Source organism: Oculina patagonica, chromosome 12 (assembly GCF_052425735.1).
Source record: "Oculina patagonica isolate OP01 chromosome 12, crgOcupat, whole genome shotgun sequence".
Taxonomy (NCBI): Eukaryota; Metazoa; Cnidaria; class Anthozoa; order Scleractinia; family Oculinidae; genus Oculina; species Oculina patagonica.
This window is the reverse complement of record NC_135769.1, coordinates 30,331,628-30,337,805: the sequence shown is the minus strand read 5'-3', so window position 1 is coordinate 30,337,805 and position 6,178 is coordinate 30,331,628. Positions and strand designations below refer to the sequence as shown.

General features: G+C 36.7%; 1 protein-coding gene across 5 annotated transcripts in view; it reads left to right on the top strand.

Moving 5' to 3' along the window:
• LOC144634061 (QRFP-like peptide receptor) overlaps positions 1-6,178 on the top strand; it is a 36,498-nt gene continuing 30,320 nt past the window's right edge. Inside the window, exons 1-2 of one of the 5 annotated variants that reach the window (XM_078493008.1) lie at positions 1-129; positions 970-1,040. The gene's annotated coding sequence lies outside the window, so the exon portion shown is untranslated. Of the gene's footprint in view, positions 130-925; positions 3,757-4,988; positions 4,995-6,178 lie in introns of those variants that run through there. The other 4 variants (XM_078493007.1, XM_078493009.1, XM_078493010.1 and 1 more) reach the window with 4 other exon arrangements.

Here is a 6,178-nt window from a genome sequence, read left to right as displayed (position 1 = left end):
GAGGGAATAAAATCGATTTAAGGCACACAGCGTGTTGTAACAGGTCGGTATCACTTTACCAAATACACCGTTGTTGTATTTTCCTCACCTACTCTGCTCAGTGCACAGTGTTATGTCTGCTGGAGAAAGGTACGTATGCCATATACATGTTGCCTAGACCTATTTGTTTCTAATCTCACGTACACGGAAACAGTTTTAAAGGAAAATATATCAGTAGCATATTGATGATTACTTTCTTCTGGATCAATCTGTATTTTTAGTTTTTTGACTTGTTTTTCTTTTTTTTTACTGTTGTTTCTTGGTGCCTTGTAAATCCGGTGTCATTTTATAAGTCGGTAAATGCCATTGTCGGTGCTGTTTTGGCAAATACAGATAGATCGAAATTATCTTTACATAACTTGAAGCCACAGAACCCAGCGCGAGCAATTTTACATGGCTATTAGTCATCATCTATTATTTATCGTGCGTCATTCTTATTCCACGGAGAAAAGGTTTTTGGTAAAAGCCGTACCCCGACGGGCTGCGACTCGAAGGAAAAGAAATACAGTATTTCTTATACTGTTATCAAAATTTGAAGCCTGTTTACTACAACTTGCTTACTAATTTGAATCTGGTCAAAAACTATACAAACTGATCGTCAAAAAACAGTGTCGTTTGCATCATTTTACGATTGTTATTTGCCACCTATGTTATTGCATTGTTTACGAAGTCGTCACGAAGGTTATGCAGATGCAACCGTGGCGGACTTGTGCGAGTGAGCTCTGTACAACTTACAATTTAAAATTGTTTGCTCTACGTACACTTTAAGCTAGTGGAGGCCTTATGCGTCCAATGGCGTGATTAGGACAGATGATGATGACACTTTATGATGACACTTTATGATTTATGATAGTGACAATTATGCATTTAAATTTGCAACATTTAGGAAATTTACGCAGACATAAAAAAGATTATTTTTGATGACAACAGGAACAAAGCGAGAAACAAAGCTAAGCTAAGGCAGACGAAGAACTTGGATCTTACATTGAGGCCCTGTTAGGGTAGGTATACATGTCTCCCATCTCAATTTCAAAGCTTGTCATGTCGCAACTAAGAATGGTCCGCATGTCGCTGTCGGAATTTCGTCATTTCGTCTAAAGAGAGAAGAGCAGAAGTTTCTCAGATATTGTAATTTCTCAACCAATTAGAAAAGACGTGAGTAGCCTAAGTACTCAGAATAGGAGATTCTCTGGTACCAATTAGAACTGAAACGAGCAGGAGTTTCTTTCAAAACGCAATTAAAACCGACGTGACTCTAAACTAAGTACACGGAGCAGGAGTTTCTCGTGCATTTTGAGAGAGCCGTTAAAAATAATTTAATTCTTTGACAGATTAAACCACAACGTGTTTAACTTTAGTACACCATAGGCGTGAGTATATACTATAAAGTTACACAGAGCAGAAGTTTTTTCTGGTATTGTGTTATTTTTTTTAATGTCTCGACCAATTAAAAACGATATGACTACCTAATTTAGGTACACAAAGCAGGAGTTTCTCGGGCACTTTAAATTTCAAAGCAAAAACAGTGTTTTAAATTTTTCGACCACTACGTGACTCTGAACTAAGTACACACAGCAGACGTTTTTCGTGCATTTTAAGAGATCCGTTTAAATCCATTTAAGTTAATTCTCTGACAGAATAACTAAAAAAACGACGTGTTCTCAACCCATCAAAAAATCTCGATCGCTAAAAATTTCGTCACCGATTTCTCGACGTCGACGGGTTATTATTTTTGAAATGCTGTCCGCTATTTCAAGCGTTCATGACTGTCAATTTTTCAAGCCCTGCGCTGCATGCTGATGACGCAGGGGATTTGTCACTACATCAGTTCGCCGTCAAACATTTAAGAAACCGAGAGTTTCGCCGTAGAACTCTTATTTAATTATTCCCTTCGCTGTCGCTATTTCAACAAAAGTCTTGTCGTTCCTCACCATTGAATTTCTTCTATCAACGCCGTGTCGCTTGTCGGAATTTACGCCTCTGCATCCGCTGCATGGTCTCCGTAAGTTATTTCAATCAACATTTGTGAAGAATAGAGGTGAGAAGAATGCTTTTGAATTTCACCCGGGAATCTCACCAGAACGCCTCAAAATTAAAACTCATGGTTTTCCTGTATGTCGAAAGTACAATTTTTGTCTAATGAACGTTCCTTTTGAGTTCGTTTGCAATCTTCTTTCGCTGAAACTCGTGTAGGAGAGTTATTTAACTTTAATTTCTGAGTATGAGTATTCTACAACCAAAAATGACGGACAGTTTTTTAAAGGTTGGTATTCATATGATGGGTGTCTCGAAAACTCAGACCTCGAAAACCCAGACCTCAGACCCGAAAAAACTCAGACCCTTGAAAAACTCAGACCCTCTGGGTGTCTCGAAAACTCAGACCCAAAAAACTCAGACCCTCTGGGTGTCTCGAAAACTCAGTGGGAGGAGGAGTCAAGATCGATGGAGGGGGGAGGGAGGTAAGAGAGTGGAGGTTGCCATTGATGTAATCACTTGTGGATCTGGTGCTTGAACAGGAGCTGCTAGTATATATTGTTACCCATGGTTCTTGAACGGGGGTTGGCACTGTTGGTAAGTTGCCTGTGGTAGATATTTGTTTCTGCTCTTGGGTTGCCTCTGGTATAGAATTAAGCTAGTGTTTGTATCTGAAAAATCTGTACGATACAAAAGATTATCCATATTATTCTCTAAGTTATTGGTTGAATTGCACGGAACAAGTATCTTAATACTTAAATAGTACTTTTTTCATTTTAATGTAGGCTGCGTGATAATTCAATTCCCATTCAAATTAGCCGTGCTCGGGAACGTTGTGGAAGAATATCGGGCCCTTCGTCTTTGATGCTATTTTATAAAGTGGGAAACTATTTTAATACAATTTTCATGGCTGGCAAAAATGGGATTCAGGAAAAACCTGCTTCGCATAAGTGTGCTGGCTGGGAAAAAAATATTTGAAATTGATACTGGCTGGCAATCAGAATTAGGTAAAATTCGATGGGAAAACCTGCTTCGCATAAGTTTGCTGGCTGGGCACCGATATTCTTCAAGAACAATCCTCGCATTTGGTTGATAAATTTCTGGATACATTTTATATCTTGACTTAACGCTATAATAGCTACCAGTTTGTATTTTGTCAAGGTCTTTTAAAACGTGTAAATTGTAACGGATAATGTTGTTTTTCAAGGCTTGCAACGGCTTGATTGACTTGGAGTATGAATTTCATAATTTTAAAAACATTCATTATTACAACACTCGAAGTAGAAATAGCGTTAGAAGGTATCAGTAATGTCGCTCCTGGGTCGATACTGGGGCAAAAAGCATTTTATTTACCAAGCCGCTAATGATTAGAACATCTTATGCGATGAAGCTAAAAGCACTTCTGACATTTTGACATATAAGGAGTATTTCTTGATGAGTTTTCGATTCTCCGTGTTCTTCCAGTCTTTTTATGGTCTTAAAAATTTTAGCTTTCACTTTTAGGCATTTTTATTGTATGTTGCATCACGCAGAACCTTACTGAAAACCACGTTTGTGATCTGTCTCCCTGTTAAAGTATCTTTATTTTTATTATTATAACACCTGGCGATTGATGTCAACATTTATGCTAATTATGATGACAATGACACGAAAGTTATTTCGAATTAATTATTATTCACAAACCTTTTACTCACGAGAGAAGATGGAATAAAATCGATGGAGGCACGCAGCATGCAGTAACAGGTCAGTGTCGCTTTACTACTTGAACTGCATCATTGTCGAATTTTCTTCACCTACTTCGCTGTTTATGCACAGTTTTTTTTTTTTTTGAAATTGTTAGAGAAAGGTACGTATATCATATACACGTTGCCTGGACCTATTTGTATTTATCACAAATACAAGGAAACAGTTTCAAAAGCAATATATATTCAGCAGCATGTTCTGATATTGATCATCACTTTCTGCTGGATCGATATGTCTTTTATTTCACCACATGTAATTCAGGTGTCATTTTGAAGCCTACGACGGTTAATGCCAATGTCGGTGCTGTTTTGACGGGTACATATAGGTCGGTATTATGTTAAAATAGTTTAAAGGCGCAGAAAAATAATAGGAAAAATCACAACAATTTTACACAGATATTATTCATCGTCCATTATTTGTCGGGTGCCATTGTTATTCGAAGGAGAAAAGCTAAGGTTTTTGGCAAAGGCCATAACCGGACTGGTTGCCACTTGAAGGAAATGGGATATTGGAATTGAAATTCGAAGGGTATATAATTTATTGCAACTGCAATACTTGTAATATTCATGCCTGTGTAATGAAAATAATGTTGTCGGATTCAAATGCGAATTATCGCAAACGGCACAAGAAAAAAGCTCACTTTCTATGCCAAAGGGAAAGAACTTGAATTTTTATATTGACCGGTCTCGGTAAGTTGTTACAATTAATCAACGTAAGTCAAGAATAGTCTGGTATCTCGAAACTTGTATGTAAACGAATAACTCGTGGATTTCGAGTATGTTTGCAACGAGTTTTATTTTTTTTTCCCTGAAATTCGTGTAGGGTAGCTTTCTGGTTTTATTTTATTTTTCCTCTCTCGAAAGTTATAAGCTATCAAAGAGGATAATCTATAATTCCTGTACTGTTAGAAAATACCTGACGTTAATGCATGTTCTTTATGCATGCTTTATGAGGGTTTTTGTTTAATAACGTCTGACACCGCACCGGCCCACAATTATCAAAACACCTTGACACCTTTATAAAATATTTAAACCAACCAAGCTTGATGGCTTTATTACTTGTATTCATTATGGCAATTTAACGATTGCAGGCTTCGGTGTTGAATTCTTCCTATAGCTAAGTAATTTGAGCAAATGCGAGTTACGGGTACTTCAACTTTATATCCTCTGTTTGGTCCCTCTCTGTCGATCTACTGTATAATCTGTGCGTATACACCTAATTGCAAAGACAGAAAAAAGGTAAATAGTAATTAACTAGCGTAGTTTCATAACTGGTAGCATTTACAGAAAGCTCACAAGTTTTTATCTGCACACTTTGAGTCCACACTGTAAAAATAGACTAGTTAAAATGACTATTTAAAATGGTCGCAACTAAAAACAATAGTCATTTTAACCATTCTTAACAGTCGAAATTGTCAACAAATGAAAATAGTTAAATCAACCTTGCATAATTGTGGTTTTAACCATTGAGATTAGTCACGATAACTCAACTACTCTGATTAGTTTAAACGACTAAAATCTTTAGTCATAGTACAGCTGGTACAATTGATTTATATTTTTCAGTCCACTTTTGGAATCATTTATTGTATTTTTACTCTGTTTCCTGTTTGAAGTGGTAAGTTAGGTAAATTCCCTAACTTAGAAAACGTAGTTCAGCCTACAACGAAGATCAAGATTGTGCAGCAAGACCACAAAAAAGGCCGGTAAAAATGCGATCATTCAGCGTTGCATAGTAGCTCGATTGATGAAGAAAATAAGTAAACTTTATTGTTTCAACTGATGACAGATTACATGTTCCAAACAAAAATATTTATAATAATTACTAATGGCTGATATAACTATTAAAATAAGTTATTTTAACTTGTTCTAATGCACGACTAACTCCCAATACTATTGTGAGTGGTAAAAACGACAGGTTTAAAAAAGTCGTTATAAATACGACAGACTATCACAACAAAAAGCTACAACAACACCAGCCTACATGCTTTATAATCTTTCATTGATACAAGGTAAAATTCTTACTACTATTCGGAAATACCGTGACCGTGTGAAATATTTCGGTCACTTACAAGAGAGTTCTGCCTGAAAAATCTGACTAAGCATAATCCCAGCCTAATGATGACCTGATAAAAGTGAATGGAAAAATGCTTCTTGAAGTGTAGTATTTGGGGAGCAACATTTTTATGCCTTTTATCCGACCTGTAGTAGGAAAGTGGGAACTAAACAAGCGCTCTGTTTACACACAGCGATTTAGTAACCTTCCGTGCGGATTAGTGATTTGTTCGGCGACCGGGCTAATCGGTCGGTAATTGAAATTATTAACAAGATCGAGGCCAGTTAAAAACTTACTATTTCACGGTATTTTCTGGTTTCCGGGTCACGCGATGCAACTAACTAAAAATTTCAAAAATAAAAAGCCTGTT